This window comes from Sinohyriopsis cumingii, chromosome 15, assembly GCF_028554795.1.
Source record: "Sinohyriopsis cumingii isolate HCF-2022 chromosome 15, ASM2855479v2, whole genome shotgun sequence".
Taxonomy (NCBI): domain Eukaryota; kingdom Metazoa; phylum Mollusca; class Bivalvia; order Unionida; family Unionidae; genus Sinohyriopsis; species Sinohyriopsis cumingii.
Window position 1 is genome coordinate 68,350,482 of NC_142975.1, and position 20,907 is coordinate 68,371,388.

At 32.9% G+C, this 20,907-nt stretch overlaps 1 long non-coding RNA gene across 6 annotated transcripts; it reads right to left on the reverse strand.

Annotated features, from left to right (window-relative positions):
- Positions 1 to 4,879: 4,879 nt before the first annotated feature.
- Positions 4,880 to 20,427, reverse strand: LOC149782010 (uncharacterized). Of its 6 annotated transcripts, none has more exons than XR_016414200.1 (4): positions 20,322 to 20,427; positions 9,727 to 9,825; positions 7,974 to 8,058; positions 4,880 to 6,398 (listed from the first exon to the last, which is right to left on the reverse strand). It is a non-coding gene; the product is annotated as an uncharacterized LOC149782010 (long non-coding RNA). The 6 variants fall into 6 exon arrangements; XR_016414202.1 differs by having other exon boundaries at positions 8,373 to 9,825; XR_016414198.1 differs by having other exon boundaries at positions 20,156 to 20,371.
- Between the last annotated feature and the right edge of the window lie 480 nt (positions 20,428 to 20,907).

Genomic DNA, 20,907 nt, shown 5'->3' on the forward strand with positions numbered 1-20,907 from the left:
ATGCAATTTTGAAATTCATAACTTTTAAAACTTGCCTTATAGCCAGAGAGAGATAAAATTACAAGGCTTCATGTTATTTGATACTCTGATGTAATACTTGATGTTGTCAGCATGTTTGCATTTCTTTTGTGTAGCATGTCATAGATAAGATGGAGATACAAATATAGAAAACAATTATTTTATTAACAAGGTTAAATCACTAATATGTACAATACAACAAAGCAACATGTAATGCAGATGCAGTCTAGTATATACAGTGGTGTCACAAACTGCCATTACAATACTATCTTTGCACAATTTTTAAACCAAATATGTATATAAAATCCAAGTAATGGAACTTCAAAACATTTTCCATAATCTACCAATTACTTTAGCAACCAATGACTTCATTCATGAAATGCGGAATTTCGCTATGATTAATTACTTAAAAAACAAATACTAAAAGAGACAAATATAAAAAAATATAAAAAAATAAGCTACAATATCTCACTTGAGCCTTAAACAATGTTGGGGGGGGTAGGATGGAAAGGGGATTAAGTGATAGAATGAATGTCAACATGTTGCATGAGGGGTCAACAGTTTTGGATACAATCTGGCTCTAATCCTATTTTGTTCACTGACTTAAAATTTTAAAAAACTTCCCTCATGAACAGTTGGGTACAATCATAATTAGTTTTTTTTTTAAAGAAAAAAATCAAAACTTTAACCTCCCAAAACTAAACTTTATATTTCAAAACTGTGGTCTTGTAGGTGGGGGTGGGAGAACAGGATTCCTTTTCTTCTTATTCTTAGTCTTGCAAAGGAAAATAATAACCAAAATATGCAAGTTAAATTTAGAAATCATTTGTACAGAAAACAACATTTTAAAAAACCCATTTAAAACGTGTATATATATTATTCCTTATTCTTAGCCTGAATTTCTCGGACAAAAATCTGAAAAAGAAACAATACTATTGCTGAATAATTTTCATTCAGTATAATGTAAAATGAGAAATGACCAATTAAAAGGACAAGGTCAATATGCAATGATATTAAAAAGATGAAAAGAATATTCAGTGACAAAATGTATGCAATTGATGGAATACAACTGCTAAAGACATGGCATACTTTAGCACTAAAATTACTTCAATGATATGTCATTATTTGAAAAAATACCATTTCCCACTTTTATAAATTCTTTTCCCAGCAAGTAAGGATTAGATTTGTCTTTGAAATTAAGACCATCCTACTAGTTTAATTCTAAAAGATGACAAAACCATTATCATGCTCATACAATGATTTAAAACCATTTCTACCATTAGACATTGTTTGTTTTCATTATTTAATAAAATTATGTTTTCTTTACTTTCTTTTTGCTTTGTTTTTGATCCCCATGTAGCAAATATATGGAACCTCCTGCAAATGCAGAAAATATAACAGGTTTGGTCACAACAATTTTTTCTCCAAAACATAAATGGGCTTAAGTATTGCATTTACCACATAATCTTAAAAGCAAATAATAAAATAATCATAAATGAATACTTGTATACATAAAAAATATATACCTGTACACCTTTTGTTTGTGCATGCTGTTGTTTTGTCCCTTACATCCATATTCCATCCATCTTGTATACTTAAACAAATAATGGGCTGGGTGGACATAATCGGATTCTACTGATATTGGAGTGACAAATCTTCGGAATTAAGAAATTATGAAAGATCTGGACCAGAAACTTTCACATTTGCAAGAGCAAGAAAGAAATGAACTTGAACAGTTATTATTTGAATATGAGCAATTATTTCCAGATGTTCCTGCAAGAACAAACAAAATCCTCAATGACGATGAAATTGTAAACTGCCTGCGTTGGTTCGAATCTCGGATTTGGCTAATGTAGTTCTGTGAGAAAACTTGGTTGATTGTTCTTTCCTGAGTTCTTCCTCCACCATTTACACTGGCTGCCATGTTTGACAATTAATTTATTCATGCTAGTGTAACTTTTCTAGGACATATCATGGGACATGGACAAGTTAAACCAACAGATGCTAAGATCAAGGCTCTCTCTGAATTCCCTGTGCCTGCTAATAAAAAGCAACTGATGCAATTTTTAGGTATGGCTGGATACTATCGAAAAATATTTTCCATTTTCTCTATCATTGCTAACCCCTTTCAAATTTATTGAATAAGAAAAACAAGTTCCTCTGGACTTAAAAATGTCAGGAGGCTTTTGACAAGTTAAAAGCCATACTTAAAAGCACACCAGTTCTTACAGCTCCAAATTTCAGCAAAATCATTTAAACTGTCTTTTGATGCAAGTGATGTTGGGATTGGAGAATTCAAGGAGACGAAAATGGTATTGATCATGCTATTTTTCTAAGAAATTAAATAAACACTAAAGAAATTATTCAACAATCGAGAAGGAATGTTTGGCTTTGATACTGGCATTACAACATTTTGAAGTTTACATTAGTTCAGCTCCTTCGATTATTGTGTTTAGTGACGACAACCCTCTTACTTAATGGCAAGATGAAAAATAAAAACCAAGGACTATTAAGGTTAAGTTTTTTGATACAGAAATACAATATTGACATCAGGCACATCAAGGGGAAAGATAATTTATGTGCAGATGCACTTTCCCATGCATAGAAATGTATTATTTAATGTATACTCTATATAATTTATAAAGAGTTCTTTTTAACCTCATGTATAAATAATCTATGGTAAAAAGAAAGCTTTATCATATAAATCTTTCTTTTTCTTGGGGGGGGGGGAGTGTTATGTATATTTTATTTAACTTAATTGGTTGTAAGTTTTAAAATCTTTTTATTTTTAATTTCATTACATGTCAGTGTAATGTAATTTTCATTACTAGGAATTTGACTATTTTCAGAAAATTCAGTTTGACTTGACTCTTTCGATAAACACCTAATAATAGAAACACTGTTTCTATTTTTTACTTAGTTCCAGACCTTGATTCGGAAATCACTAAGACAAGTAAACAACTTTCTATTTTTATTTTATTCTCTGAGTAAAATGATTGTTTTATATCAAGGTCATAGTGGGAGTACGTGATTTTAGATGTAAACAGCCTCTTTTTCTCAATTCTTGGTTTTCCGAAATTGCGCAGTAGTTAGATTTAATAGAATATTATTATTATTAATAATAATAATAATAATAATGACCTATTTAAAGAGGGTAACACAATTAGCTAAGAACTAATCTACCTTGAGGCCCTCATACAAAGGAATTTATTTATTTTAGCTGCATCTATGAAGCCACTAGATATATTGGGTTTGGAAGAAGGAAAGAGTGGAAATTTATAATCTCAACTGGAATACTATTCCAGAGCAGAGTTCCAGAGTATTGGAAACTTTTTTATATAACTCCTTATTTGGTTTGGGAATTTTACACTGTTTGTTAGACATGGATCGCAGGTGGAAAGTATTACCAGGTAGCCTATCCTGGAATAGTGAATGTAAAAATATTCAGGAGCACTATTATGGGGTATCTTGTACATTCATTTGGCTTTTCTCAAACAGATTTGGTCTCTAATAGGTAACATTTTAACTTACCAGCTAAATTATCCTTGCTTTCTTTATGAATTTATATTAGCCCTGTTGCTCTTTTTTTGAAGATGTGCCAGCTTTGCTATGTTTTTATCATTTGAATTACCCCATACTGTATTACAATAGTCTCAAAAAAGTTGTATGTAACTATTATAAAATAATTTTCTGTGCCTTTCAAGGAGAAAATGTCTTTAATATCCTGCTGAGAAGCCATAAACTTGAATTGACTTTTTTTAACTGATATGTTCAGTCCATGATAGGTTATTATCTACCAGAACACCAAGTAGTCTATCATAAGAGACCATTTGAAAATTTGTATCCTTCCATGTCAGACATAGTTCATCACTATCAAGATTTGTCCTTTTTTGCCATGTTTAGATAAGTAATAGTTTTACCAACATTTACCACCATGCCATTGCATGTGCACCAGTCTTCCAGTTTGTTTAGGGCATTCTGTAAAGAAATTTCGAGTTCATGCTTTGTGTTTTGGATGTCTGACAACGTTGTGTCATCTGCATAGAGATCTGTAGATCATATTGAGTCTCTTAGTAAAATAGGTAGGTCAATAATAAATAAAATAAATAGTAATGAACCTAGAATTGATTAATGATCCACCATGTCAAAAGCTTTCCTGAAATTTACAAATACAGATCCTATTATTCTACCTTGGTCAAGTGCTTGAAGCCATTTATCAGTTAGGGAGATCAAGGCAGTCTCACATGAATGTTTCTGTCTAAAGCCTGACTGATTAGGGGAGTCATGGACATGTTTTCAATCAATTTTGACAAGTTTGGTAAGTATTGAGATTGGTTGGTAGTTATCAGCATCATCCTTAGAATCAGATTTGTGAATAGGAATTACTTTTGCAGTTTTCCATATTTTGGAGACAGATGAGGTTGCAAAACGTAAATTGATTATGAGTGTTATTCTATCTACAATAGCAGAGGCAGAAGATGTAATGAGTCGTGGACCAATCTGATCAAGTCCTGTAGCTTTCTTGGTATCAAGTTCACTGAGACATTTTTTAACAAAGTTTTTTGATACTGGTCACAGAGAGGAACTTACCTCCTTAGAGATTTTGCTGCTGAAGAACTTTTTCAGTTCATTAAAGTTGTTTTCTATCACTGGTTCTTTTAAATTTGTGGTAATGTTGGTGAAAAAAAATCATTGAAAACATTTGCAATGTCAGTGTCATCAGTGACTATGGTGTCATTTACCGGAAGTGAGTGAATTTTATTTGTCTGATCTTTGTGTGTTCCTCCAGTGAGTTCATTGAAGACTTTCCAGATGGAGTTTGTGTTGCTCTTTTTGTTTTAAAGCAATGAATGATAAAAAGTGTTTTTTTAGCTTTTTTAATCATATTTGTTATTTTATTTCTCTATACTCTATAAGGTGCATGGTTTCCCATAGCCTTTTTTGAATTGGTCTTGTTGTTTTCATAGCATCTAGGATTTCAGTTGTAAGCCAATTAGGTTGTATTTCAGCCTTTACTCAATGTACTTTTAGTGGTGCATGCTTAGAGACTACATCCATGAATAAGTCAGTCCACACCCTCAGAGCTTCATCTATTGTCATCCAAATTTTTGATCATATTCCATGTAACTTTATATAGGTCATTGAGAAATTGTTCTTCACTAAATAATTTAAATGATCATTAAGTGATTGTTTTGTGTGTATTTTTCTTGCATTTAACCTTTCTTGTAAAAACAAAAGTAGGATAGTGGTCACTAAGACCAACATTCGGTACATTAACAGAAGCCACATTGTCTGGTAGGTTGGTATAAATGTGATCAATAAGAGTACTTGATTTGTCTGTTACCCTTGTGGGCTCATTTACCAGCTGGTCTAGGCCTACTGATTCAATAAATTCCATCCAGTTGTTCCTTATTTGAGTATTGAGAAGGTCCTTATTTATATCTCTGAGTATATTTGTTTCTTTTTCATGTGCAAGAACATTTTCCATTTGTTTCAAAAAGTTATCATTCCAAATTGCTTTGGAGGAAGGTGGTCTATAAATGAGACCAACAAGGAATGATTTTGCATCTCCACCCAGATACTCTCAATTTCATGTGACTCTAAGTCAAGTCGTCTTTCTGCATTTACATCTTCCCTAATGTATACAACAAGAACCCACCCCCACTGTCTCGCTGTCCCTGCGTAATGGTTTACTGTAGCCTTGACAGTGAAATAGATCATCATTGTGGTTAGCAATTAATTTGATTTCAGTGAGTCGTAAAACATGTATATTATTTTTTTCACTGGAAGACAACATTAACTTAATCTGGTCTATTTTTCCCACTATACCGTGTACATTTAAGTGACCTATGTTAAAAAACCTTTTGTATTTAGTTTCATATCGATTATATGTATGTCATCATCCAATGAGATTGTCTCCATACTACTTTTATCATTCTGACATCCTATTTCTATATTTAAATATTCATATATATTAGCATCTTCAAAGTCACATACAGACCCTGAAAATCCGTTAACTTTTGCATTAGAAAAGTGTCCACAGAATAGTTAGAGTCAATAGTCTCACTAGGTACATTTAGATTTGTTGTAAATGAAGCATCTGCATTCTCCTCTTTGCCAGCTTCCTAATATGTATAATACATTGATTGACAAAGTCTTTGTTTGTGTCCATATTTATGGCATCCGAAGCACTCAGTCTGTTTGCCATGATGGCATACCTGTGTCATGTGCCCCGATTCTCCAGAGTAGAGACAGTACTCTTCATTATAATTCCTGAAAATGGGGGCATACATGTTAATATTTATCAATAGTTGAGAAGTTCCTTTTCTGCTTAAATGAATTTTGTCTCTGTGGTAGAGACTTAGGTTGACATCCTGGTTCTGAAAAAAGAAAGATATGTAGTGTGGAATGTTCTGAAGGTTGAAGTCTTCATATAGGTCAGATCATTGATTTCTTTTGCCTTTCTTAAAACCGTAACTTCGTTCTTTCTATTTTTACATTGTTTTTCCATGGAAATAAATTATTTGTTAAATTTTTCAAAGCTTGTTGTTTTCACTCTTTCTTTTGTTACTATTTATTAGAGCCTAAACATGTAACAAAAGTATATATATATATATATATATATATATATCATTATATGTTTTTTATCTTATAGGTGTTGTCTAATGTTGCAAAGCGCTTAGAGCTTCTAAAGATTTGGCGCTATACAAAGTCCTCATTATTATATATATATATATATATATATATATCCTTTCTTTTGTGCTTGATTTTGTTTTCTCCCTTCTTACATCCATGTTCCTCCATCTGTTATTGACATCCCATGAAGCTTTTGAAAAAGACTGCACAGAATATATTCGACAGAGACAAGTAAAACTTGGCTTGGCTTTTTTGTGTTTTTATGTTGATGACATGCTTAAATTTTGAGGCAAAGACATCTCAATTTAAGTTTTTAAAGAATTTTTTAAAAATTCTGGTTTTGATTTAGTTTAATAAGGCATTTCATGGAACATCAACGGAAGTATGTTATTTAGAAATCAAAGAATCCTCCTATCTAAAACTAAAATAAGTAATTGTAATGTTTCAGGAAAACCATGATTCAAAACCTTGATGCAGGAAAATTACCGCCAGACAACCAGCCACAAATAATTTGTTAAAAGGCAGGTGTGCATTTCATCAAACATCACCTTAATAAATGTAAATTTTTCAAAATATTTATCATATTGGGGTTGGATTATTGTGAATCAATGGCCTATTACTGAAATATGTATTGGGCATGTTCGATTTTTATGTTTGCAATTACCATCATTATTCAAGAATTTTGTGAGAAAAATGTTCAATTGTTGCCCATTTATGACTTCATTTCATTTCTACTGTCCCATGCTTATAGCCTAATATCATATTCAGTCCTAATTGATATAATGTGTATTACCCAAAACAGTAACAAACTTGATGGTCTTACACATACTATTCCATTGGCCTTTCATGGCAGCTTTATTTTATCATGGAAGGAAACTCAAATTAATGTCAGTTATACCATATTATGCTCAAGTCCGTTTATTATTGTTTACCCTGATTGTGCTTATCTCCCTTAGATATTGCTCCCACTAATGCAGAAGACATTTTCAAAAGGTAATTACGATTTTTTATGCGACATTTCAGATCTTGAAACAAATTCTCCATTGACATAATAACAAAAGGAAATTTAGAAGAAATAGCTTCCAGATTATTCAGAGCTGGACTATGAGTATTACAGTATTAAACTTTTAGAAAAGAAAAAGAAAACTCAACATTGAAAACTATCGCTGCCCTCTGTCATACAATAATATCTGTATCTGATTATCTGCCAATTCAAATACTTCCATCATTGCTACAGCAATACATGTTTTTTTATCTGCCAACACAAAAACTCAAACTAAATTCAGAAAGTCTTTTAAAGAAAAGATTAATTCACTAACCTTTTATCTTTCTTGGGGGTGGTAAGAGATGTTTAAATGTCCTCTGTGGCCATTCCATCTTTCCTCTCTTTGCGAGCTGCCTCATCTACAAATAGAAGAAACCCATTATAATCTATCAAGCTTGATCGTGCTGCAGTCTAATAATTCATGGATACTTTCATAGAAAATTCCTGAAGAATGTTTTCGTATAGATGATCTGATGAATCTGGCTCCAGTTAGTCTATGTAAGATCAAAATGTATGTGTCACTTTAAAAAAAAAAAGAATTTGGAGGAAATGTCACAAATTATTCATACTAATCTTTTGTATCGGAGGTCTAGCTCAGAAAACGATCTTAAATAAACTCAATTAAACCTGTAACAAAACAATCTAAATTTATATCAAGACAATTTCTACTTACTAATCTCACCAAAGGTGGCTCCTCGAGCCATCCACTCTTCTGTGATTCCGTCACTTTCAATCTGGCCCAGTGCCTTTTTTTTCTTGATTTCATACTCCACAAACTCTTCAACTACTTCAGAAATGCACAAAAACAACATTGGTGCAAAAATGTCTTCCTATTAAATAATTTTGACACTTGATGATTTGGAAAATTGTTTCATCACTTTAATATTGTAGAGCATATGAAATTTAACACAATATGAAAATGTATTATTAATGCTTGTTTACATTAAACTTTAAGAGTAGTAAGTAGCTAAATTATATTAAAAACCCGTCTCTATCATAAACCTACATACATGTATTATGATTAATACAACTGAATATTAACTAAATATGTCTTAAGCAGTCATCAGTCTTTGGAGCCACGCTTCCATTTCTCTTCAGTTTCTATTTTAACTTGGTGGCTGCTGAACATATGAACCATTTAACTACTCATGATTGCGGGCCTCTAGGGTCCTGCTATCCCTGTCTGTGCCATCAACATGTATGAAGTGGATGAAGCCACTGTTTGATAAGTAAACATATCTGCTTTCTTTTCAGATATTGGAGTGGATGAAGCCACTGTTTGGTAACTAAACGTTGCATGTGATTTCTCAGGTATTGAAGAGGATGAAGTTACTGTTTGGTGACTAATTGGTGCATGTAATTTCTCACATGCAGCTGTTAAGGAAAAACATTATACCTACCTGCATTATGCCCAGACCAACTTAAACAAATATTAGTCTACATAAAACTGTATGTTACAATCTACATTCAGTAGAAATTTGATACTTCAAACATCAATCGAAGAATTATCAAGTCCCGGTTGACAGTATTTTCTTATCTACATCTAAAAATAACCCAAAATGCTATCCAAAAGAGAACAACAACAAATTCAGATAGAGAAAGGCTGTTTTTAGGCAGCAGAAGAATACAGAGTTAAGGGTTGAGGTCAGAAGCAGAACCCCAATTACCTATTTAACTTTACATACAGTTATTTGGACACCCATTATCCATATTACTAGTATTTGATATCATGTTGATGATTTCGAAAATTGTTTCATCACTTTAATATTGTAGAGTATATGAAATTTAATACAATATGAAAATGTATTATTAATGCTTGTTTAAATTAAACTTTAAGAGTAGTAAGTAGGTAAATTAAATTAAAAAACCTTTCTCTATCATAAACCTACGTATTAGGATTACTACAACCAAGTGATAAATAAATATGTATTAAGCAGTCATCAGTCTTTGGAGCCACGCTTCCTTTTCTTCTCATTTTCTTTCTTAGCTTTGTGGCTGCTGAACATATGAACCACGCAACTACTCACGATTGAGGGCCTCTGGGGTCCTACTCTCCCTGTCTGCCCCCTCATCAGGTAATGAAGTTGATGAAGCCACTGTTTGATAATCTACTTTCTCCGATGCTGCTGTTAAGAAAAAATATATTATTCCTATTTTGTGACCCTGCGTTATGCTCAGACCAACTTAAAACAACTACTAGTCTACCTAAAACTGTATGTTTCAATCCACATTCAGTACAAATTTGACACTTCAAACACCAATTGAAGAATTATTAAGTCCCGGTTAACATCATTTTCTAGGCTAGATCTGAAAACAACCGAAAACGCTATCCAAAAGAGTACAACATTATTATGGAAGTTCAGATAGAGAAAAGCTGTTTTTAGGCAGCAGGAGAATATGGAGCTAAAAGGTCAGAAACAGAATTCCAATTACCTATTAAACTTTAGTTACTATTATCTGGACACCGATTATTCATATTACATGTACTAGGATTCCATTGATTACTGTCATATCCCATATTACCTTTACAACCCAATCATTCAGACAAAATCTATGTCTCCTGATGCATCTGGAAAATCTACATTTTTTCCTTACTGCCTCAAGGTGTGTAGTATCCACAGTGAAAAATATGTATAACTTATTTTTATACATAGCATAAATATTTTCGAACCATTGACATGTTTAAATGTTCAAAACATTTTAAGGTTCAGCTTTGGATATTATGATTTTGCATGGGGTTCAAAGGTTTAGAGATGTTATTGTCCTGATTCTCTCTACTCAGAATACGTTTCGAACAAAGAAATATGTCTATGGACAAGATGGTTTATAAAACATTCAGTTCTTTTAATGTTGATATAGAAATGAAGACAGTTGATTTGGGTTTTGAGAAACTCCACAGCTATGCCTTTTTATGGAACTGCTAAGAAGATTGCTTGCTCTGTTTGGTGATGTCTAAACTTTAAAGAAAACTTTCAACAACAAAAACATGCTAATAATTATGATTGCACGCACACACACATACACACACACAGAGTTTGTGTGATTGATGATGTTTCCAGTATGTTTCCTAAGTACATGAAAGCAGTGATTTTCATTTGCTGTCTGATTCAGACAACACATTTTTTCTTATACTAATCAATCATAAATGCCAATCCAAGTACACTTGCAAGGTCATGTGAACTTTCACTACATCCTGAGACTTGTACAACAACTTTGCCATGTGCCTTTATCACATTTTGCAGTGCTGAAAACCCACAGTGCTGAACTGTACATGCGATCAGACAGTGTTGGTGCCTTTGTCTTGTTGCTAATAATCTCCCTTGGCTCTAAACTCACCACACTGCAAATATACCATGATCAAGGAACTTTGTCAACGTTTTTAACATTAAAATCATTAGCCATAAAGTTATTATGATGGTATTATATACACCATATAAACTTCTAAATATTTAAATATATTAATAAATCAAGATCTCTAAATGGAATATTCTCCCTTTATATCATCCCTTCCTATTCTGTCTTGATCCACAACACCCAATTAAAATAAATTCGTCCTACAAGTAGTTAATATTTCTCGCAATCATATTACTCTTTTTAATGTATAGAAATAATATTTATTAAGTACAGATATCTCGATCTTTATTGAAAGAGTTCTCATTATCTTAATAAGATGTCTTGCTGATCTTAAAATATGTTGCATAAATAAATATATTTTATATCTATGTTGATATATATCATATCTACATTGAGTAGATATAAGGACATATGAAATATTTCGTAAGTAAAGTGTTTTAGTGCAATTAACTACACTAATAAAAAAAGAAGTGCCAAATTTTTTACAATAATTTTTTAACAATTTTAGGCGTACTATGCAAATACGACAGATCTGTGGAAGGCACTTCAGAACATAACATTATTAAACCATTCATTTTGAGTTTACGTTGAAGATTTTTGGTTCAATGTTTATTTTTGCATTCATACGTAATATTTGTGTGTTGGCAAGCTTGCAGTCTATTTTGATAACAGACAATACACCCAAATTTTGATTATCACTTAATTTCAGCTTGCAATCAACACTAATTAATGCCCGATTTCTCCCTCATATTCACACGAGTCTGAATCTGATAGTTAAAATTGCTTATGAAAGAATTTTATAGAACTATGTAATTATGAGATTTTTTTCTTTAAAAACATACTGTTTGCATTTTAATGTAACAGGTATAACAAAAAGAAATTTGAACAGCAACAAGTCACGTAAGATTAGTCACTGACAATTTGAACGATTCAGGCGGAAACTTGAGTATAAAAAATAAATATTTAAAATCTACTTTTTTTTGTTTGGGAGAGAGAGGAAAAAGAAGAATTTAAGGGGCATTCGTGCTTCCTAAATAGATAACGAATGATGTTCCAAAGTGATATCACCAATATGGCGCTTAAAATGATATCGCCACCAGCAATATCATTTATATCCCAGTGATAACTTTCAGTATTTCATTATGAATTTTGCAGATATATTAAAACCTTCATATCTTCAAAAAACAATCTTATTTGTTTTGTAAATTGTGAAATGAAAGATACCAGGTAAACCATACTGGTATTTTACAAATAATATATCATTTCGATTGTAGAATAAATCTGAATGAATATGAATTGAAAATAAACCCAGTAGAATATTGGAAATATTCTGTAATGTATGCCTGATAGCTCAGGTGATAATATTCTTAATATATGCTCAAAAGCAGAATAAATGGTGTTTGAATGGGTGTGTTTCACAGCAAGAAATTATACACACCCCCCTTATGAAACTTAATTCTAGGCCCCCTCCTAATATCTTCAAATTACTTTGTAGTTCTAATATACAGTATAGTTATAAATTGTTTCATCTATCGTACCTTTCTTAGTAAAATATCTTTAGACGTTAATGTCAAAATTTAGATTTCTTAAGATCATTAAACCCCTTGCATAATCTAAATGATAACATAGAAATATAGCTGATATATTATTTTATAATTGTAAGACTTCTCTTTGTTTATGTGGTTGTGTACAAAGTTTATGTTGCATGCTATTTCATTTAGAACATATGTCTCAAATTTCATAATAATTTTCTTTTGCCTTACTAACCAATACATACTCATTACTGCAATATACGACACTCTTACCATCCAATCCTGCCCCCATCCCTTCCCTGCCCCTTTTAAGAATGAATCTACTTTTGCATTGGTCTGGATTCACTGTACAGTCCAACCCACTTATATCAACATAACTTATGTCAACAAGCCGCCTATTTCGACAAAAAAGCAAAGTCCCGATCCCTTGGTCTACTATTACTACCAAAATTGTCATGCTTATGTCCACGTTGAGATAAAAAATAAATGTACATGTCAAGAGAAGTGCTTGGTCCCAGCTTTAAAAAATCCTTTGTTTTCTTATCATTTATCTCGACAAGCTGCCAGTTGCGATACGTACTTTATTCAACAATTAGTTGATCTTGCTGCCAGGCTTTAATGTCGCGGTTGGAGAAGAAAAATACAGGCTTTTGTTTGGTCCCATAAAGTTGGCCTCTCGTGGCGACTTAAACAAAAGCAATCAAATCTGACTGATTATTGCATTTTTGAAAGTGATCAGTGATTAAAACAAGTTTGTTGTGCTGTGAGTTTCCTTTTTAACTTTATTTAGCATGTGTCAATGTATACAACGTTATGCCTTCATTAATCATATCAGCCGCATATCTCTTGTTTGCTTTTATGTACTTTTCATGATGACTTCTGTAACTAAATACATGTACTGTTTAAACCAACTTGTTGAAAGGTTTTCATTTCCCTGTGAATAGACCCATGCCCTTGGTAGCCTCAATAAGTTTGGAACTGACTGACCAAAATCTAAGCCAGTTTAAATACATGTACTTGAAGCTTGTAAATAACAACTATGCAACCATGTGCTAATGCCAACACTGAATATCGTACTGAATGTTTTTTATATCAGGATGTGACCAATGCAATTTTTTATTGTGGATTTTATTACACAAGGTAACCAAAATGTAATTTGTCAATATACAAGTGTATTTCACACTGGTTTTGTCTTCATGTACTCAAAATTTTCATTGTTCGTTTTCTCAAAATGTAAATGCTTTACACTGACGACAGGTCACCCCTTACTGACGAATTTAACTTGTATCTTTTTTTCTGACACACCCCCAACACTTATCTCAACATCTGCCTATGCTGACAATATTTCCTCTGGCCCGAGGATGTCGACATAAATGGGCAGGACTGTATTGGGTTTCTTGTAAATGATCGTGCTTTCATTTTCTTTTAAATTACTTTTAAGATAATGCAACAAGTATGTTATTTTTACAACTTTAATTGTAATCATGTCTTCACTCATGGATATTCATGACAATACTTTGTATCGTGTAAATTTTTGTGAATATCATATACTGCGTCTATCCAATGAAGCGCAATAGTAATACAAACATTTATGTTTAAAACATATATTTTTATACCTTCTAATTTTCAAAATCCCTTAAAGCAGCCCATTTTCAGCCAAGTTATGAATATATTCTATATCTACTATTTCCATGCAACTAACGCAATTGCACCAAAGGAATTATGGGAATGGGATTGTACTCTGTGCGCTGCTATTGGAGAACAATCGGATTCATCGCCTTGAACTTCTTTTTGTGCTAGATATATACTGGCAAAATTTGGGGACACCCTACAAGACATATATGTCTGAGAGTGAAAGGTGTAAGGATTTAAGTTGTTTCCATTCACAACATGCACAATGGCGAGAATGTTGCCATACATCTATGTTACTTTTATGTTCTGTGGCTGACATTTCTTTGGATATTGTACTTGTGGAAATTGTACATAATCTAAGCATACTGATAACCAAAATGGCTTCTCCCATAAATTCCACAGCCTGTATTAGTTTAAACTATACTATCATTATAATTTATTAAAATAAAGGCAAAATAATTTTCTCCGACTAGACAAATGAAGCTGATGAATATGCAATCAATGAATATATATATATATATATATATATATATATATATATATATATATATATAAGCCCATCATTTAAAAGTTCTCTTTAATAGTCAAGGAAGGGAAAATGATGATGCACAATTTAAATTTAAAAAACGTATTGGTGCTCGACTGATGTAAGGCTAAGCAATATACAGTATGAACCAAATTATACCCATCAACCATACACCGAAGGAAAGGAAATTAAATGTTTCCTTTTTAACAATACCTAAGATGTACATGGTATTTTTAAATAGCCAGGAGAAACAGTGAGGAAAAACCTTGGAATTTCGTTTTCTTCAAACTGCCAATGCTATGCAAAACTCTAAACTGTAGAGCACCACATTAAAACATATATGAAAATTGGCACACCGTTGCCTCATTTTCTTGTGATCATGTCACCTAATCGCACATGGGGAATTAAAAGTCAGAAGTCTCAGAAAACAGGAGTGAAGTCGGATTAAATTTTAAGATGATGCATTATCAGAAAGAAAAGAAATCGTGAATAAATAAATGATTTTTTCCATCCATTTTGTAATGAAATTAAGTGAAATTATAAACTGGTCCATCCTATTCAAACTATGAAATTTACAGTGACATCTGGTGAATAATTGTGGCAAGCTTGATGTTCCTATCTTTAAGTATTACATTTGTGTTCATATGTCGAAAATAATGCAATGTGCATTTTTATAATTGGTCACTTTTCATCATGGGTGCAAAGGTGTGGTACAGGGGTTGTGTGGGATTTGCTACTTATGAATACTGTTGTGTGGGAACACAAAACATGAGACTTATTCAAACAGACTGGTTTGGTGTTTGACTCTTAAATGTATCCAACCAATATTGAAGCATATAATCATGAAGGTAATTTATGCCACCAGTGAAATTCCAGTCCAGTGGGAAATTTGATCAATATGGCTGTTGAAAAAGCATGTTTCTTTTAAAAAGAAACAGAAATAGTGTGAAAAACCTATGAAATTCTTTTTCTTGGCAAATCTAAACCGATACAAATAATGAAACTGTAGAGGAGTGCCACCTTCATATAAAAATGTGTAAAATGTTTCTTTCTTATTTTCATGTTGTGATGTACGATGTTCTCATAAAAATGGTACATTAGTCGTATTATGTATGAACGTAAGCCAATTATGCTTATTTTACTTTTGCTAGCAAAATATGCCTTGTGGCAGTACACTGACCTTAATTATGGGGATATTATATGTCTTAGAACACAGGAGTTAAGTCAAATTAAATTAAAGTTGTAGCATTATCTGAAATGAAGAAAATACTGAAGAAATAAAATGTTTCTTTTTATTCATTTGTAATGAAATTAAGGGAAAGTATGATGACAAAGATTAACTTACTTCAGTATACTAGTGTTAGAAGCATAAGCAAAGATTATACATGGGACCTTTGACTTCCATGAACATGAATTGTCCCATCTCAGATCAAACTATGAAATTTATTAATGGCATCTCAGAAGAAATGAGTCAAATTTGCTGTTTTGCACTTCAAGCACAACATTTTTTCATATGTTGAAAAAATGCAATGTGCATTTCTATAATGGCTCATTCTCATCATGGGGCAGGAGGCTGGTCTTGCTACTAATAAAATCTGTTGTGTGGGGACACAAAACTTGAGAGTTGTTCAAAAGGACTGGTTTGGTGTATGGTCGTTATGGCTACCTGTATGGTCCTGATGGCTACCTACATGGTCTTTATGGCTACCTATATGGTCCTGATGGCTACCTGTATGGTCCTGATGGCTACCTACATGGTCTTTTATGGCTGCCTATATGGTCCTTATGGCTGCCTTTATGATCCTGATGGCTATCTTTATGGTCCTGAGGGCTACCTATATGGTCCTGAGGGCTACCTATATGATCCTGATGGCTACCTATATGGTCCTTATGGCTACCTATATGGTCCTGATGGCTACCTATATGGTCCTTATGGCTACATATATGGTCCTAATGGCTACCTATATGGTCCTTATGGCTACCTATATGGTCCTAATAGCTACCTATATGGTCCTAATGGCTACCTATATGGTCTTGATAGCTACCTATATGATCCTTATGGATACCTATTTGATCCTAATGGATACCTATATTTATCTTGAATGAAACGAAACATTGCTTACAGTTCCAATAGGCATATTTTTATTTCGTTTCGTTAAAGAATAATATTTCAATTTAACCCGATTTCGGCATTCCCAGCTTTCATTGCTTTCCAGCCAATGGAAATGTTGGCCAACGAAACTTGAAAACAGGTCCATTTCTTTGTGAGCATTCAAATTTAGTAGAGAAAAGACATCAGGTTAAGTAAATGTGGCAAAAACATTAAAACTTTACTTTGTAGAAAAGCGTCATTATTGGTTGCCAGTTGTGTGTGATATTCCTGAAAATTTGACTTCTCTTAGTTGACATCAAAACACACTACACAGCGCTGTTAGTTAGGCTGTAAGACCCATCACTCCCCTCCGACAAAAATATCTGGTGTTACTCTGGACAGTACTCTCACATTGCACCAACATGTTATGAACGTATGCAAGGCTACATATCTTGAGCTGAGATCATAAGCTCAATTCGCAAATATCTTTCAGATGATGTCACTTAAACACTTGTGTGTTCATTAGTACTTTCAAGACTGGACTACTGTAACTCAATTCTGTCTGGTTCATCTCAATATCTGCTCCAGAAACTTCAAAAAGTTCAAAACAAGCTGCTTGGATCATACTTAGAGTACCACGATCAGAGCACACCTCCCCGCTACTGTGTACTCTGCAGAATCAAACACAAAATTTGTTCTCTGTGCTACGTTTCACTGTCAAACTCTAGTCCAACATATCTATTCAACCTCACCCATGTGTACACACCAGCAAGATATACTGTAATGACCATGCCTATAGTCACAATGACTTGGATACTATTTTCAGTCTTTGCTTTTATTAAGTTTGTTTTTATAAATATGGTGAATATGAATTAGGATGTTCACTTACAAAGCATAGCAATTATATTTATCTCTATGGATTGTCAAACTAGCAGCCAATCCTGGCAACCGATCTTAACATGTGTAACCTATTTTCGAGGTAGAAGTTCTTTTGGTAAAACGTCTTTGAAAGTCTGTTATAAAGTTTTCAGAGTGTACTGTTTAGCTTATCTGCTACATATATCATGCTCTTACTATTTGTAATCTGTGTAAAATACAAACAAAATCATGACTAGAAAAGTCCATGTATATCCTTATATCACGATATCCGCCATTTAGGATTAGCATGAGTGTTTCGTATTTAGAGATTCTATACTTTCGCATTCGCAATTATTCTCTCTAATAATAGTAGGTAGTAGGGTACTGTAAGAAGGTAATTTGTATGTTTTAGTGATAACATCATTGCAATACAGTTGTATTGATGCATGCAATTCATGTTTTTGATGTGACAGTAGCGGTTGTCTGCATCAAGTGCAGAACCCGCGTCTACATGAATCAATTCAATTATTCAAGACTTAAGATATCATCATAAAGTTTAATTTCACGTAAGCGTGATCTCATAAAATGTTCTTATTCATTTCATAGACAAGTCATACAGTATTCAAATACTTCTTGTTATGTAATTTATGTATTTGTAATGTCGACTTTGTATACCATGCAAAAAACAGTATTGTTTACAATGCAATACATGGCACACCATACAAGACACTGATTGGTTACATTGGTTGCCGTACATTCAGCGATTGGTTGAATTGTGTCATGCGGTGTCTGGGGGAATGTTATAAATAGGGGAGCGCTGTCATTGGTGGGATACAACTGACGAGAACAGTTGGCGCCAAAATCCAAAGTGACAAAAAGACAAAGCAAAGTGTCAAGTTAGTACATTTTGGATCTTTACAAATAGCACGTTTTACAGTAGCGAATAAACAAGAATAATATATGTATTCCAACAAAAATAGATTGTAACAGTTGCCTCCCACCACACCTGACAGCCCCCCCCCCCGTTTCCAGTTTGTTATATTAGAATTACATAATCTGGTTGTACACAGTAACAATAGCTCTTATTTATTTATTTTCACAATTCATTAAACATTGTCAAATTGTTCTCGATTTTATGTTGATGATACAACCCCTCTTCCATCGCCCCAAACCCAACTATCCATAGCAGCTATTAAAATAGGGAAAATGAATTTGCCAGACTAGACAATACCAGCTTCTGAAAGTGCAATGACTGAATTACCAAAAATATAAAATGTAAAAAAAGTTATCGGCTCTTTTTTTATACAATTTACCTCTGAAGTTCATGAAGTGAAAATGTCCAAGTAGAGCTAGGACATTTTTGTAAGGTGCACATCTGGAGTAAGGCCAAGCTGTATACTCTATAACCCACATTACACCCATCAATCATACATCAAATTAAAGGGAATTAAAGGTTCTTTGAATTATACCTAAGATATACAAGGTCATTTTTAAATAGCCAGTATAACCAGTGAGGAAAGCCAACGAAATTCTTTTTCTTTAAAAGTCTAACCTGTAGAGCGCCACCTTACACGTTTTCATTGGTTGATTGAGTTTCCATTAGTTACTGTATTTGCATATAAATACGTCTGCATCGACAGATGAGAGCTGTATTTGAGTCGTTCATGTCCTCACGGACGCACACAACTATAATTCAAAGAAGAAGATGAGGGTTGTTTTCATGCATTGAAACCCCGACGTAAGCAGTATTAAAAGAAACAAAACTATAAACCATGGTTATGGCAATGTTTCAGGTATTACTGAAGTAGGATTAAAACCACCCATAACAATATTAGATAAACTATAAATATATCCTGTTTGAAAATACATGCCAAATTACCATATTTCTCCATCTATGAAAACATACTTCTAAAATTGCCTCTCCAATCCTGGGTAACAGTCCCAAAGAAAATATAATATATGTATGTGCAAAGAAGTAAAGTAAGGGAATTATTAACCTTACAAGCCACACAATATGAGATGTTTTGTATTTTATAAATTGTGGAGTAATGCAAAGTCATTGTAAACTTGTACTTTTATCCAGTATTTGGTACAAGGCATTACCCATAGATGGGTAAACCATATGCATGCATGTATGATATCGATATTTGTACTGTGTGATTCCAACGTTTGTATACAATAAATCTACTATATTTTAATTATCCTGACTTAGTTTTCTTTTGGTCAAGTGCTAGGCTGGGACTAGCTATGATGTCGTAGCCTCAACTTGATATTGTTGTGGTTGAGGCTATGAACTGATCCCATATCATGTAACGGAGCAAAAAATATCATCACTTAAGTCAGAAAAACAAACAGTGTACAAATCAACTACATAAGTATAATCAAGTTGTGAAAGAAGTTTGGCTTATTTTGAATTTATTAAGCCCTTACGCGATAAAATAAATTGGCATGTTTACTCTAACCTTATACTGTCCGCCATGACAGATAATGCGAGACTCTCGCCGTGACCCCTTTTCTACATAAGGCTTGTCAAACCATATTTTCGATATTCTACACTATATTATTATCAATCAAGTGTGAATAATCGCTTCTTGGTGAATTTCAAAGTTGGCGATAAACCGTATTTACTTTTAATACACAGAATTTCTGACCCAAACGGCGCCAAATTTTTACTACGATTTGTTTACATTCCCAAATAAGGCGTCAATGTCTTTATATGGCACACAAACAAACGAGGCTGAGAACGGAAGTAATCATTATTTGAAATAATATGGCGGACGATCTAAACGAAAATATCGGCTAAAAAACGTAAACGAGATTTTACAACTATTTCTACAATGATTTTCGATACTTCCAGTATTAGATAAGAGGAGTACTCAATTCATTGGATTATATGCAAGGAATATGTTTAAAGTGTTATTATTAGGCTAAAAGTGCGCCGGCTGTGAATCACACCCGGCTTGCTCCATTAACACGTATATGTTCATGTTAGTACCCTGTCCACCAGGTACGAGTAAGGGTACTAATATTAGTACTAGGCTGGGACGAACCTTTGTTTATGAAAACGTTGACCTTATGTGGCTCAAGAAAATGTTAGTATTACTATCTATCTATCTATCTATCTATCTATCTATATATATATATATATATATATATATATATATATATATATATATATATATATATATATATATATATATATATATTGTAATAG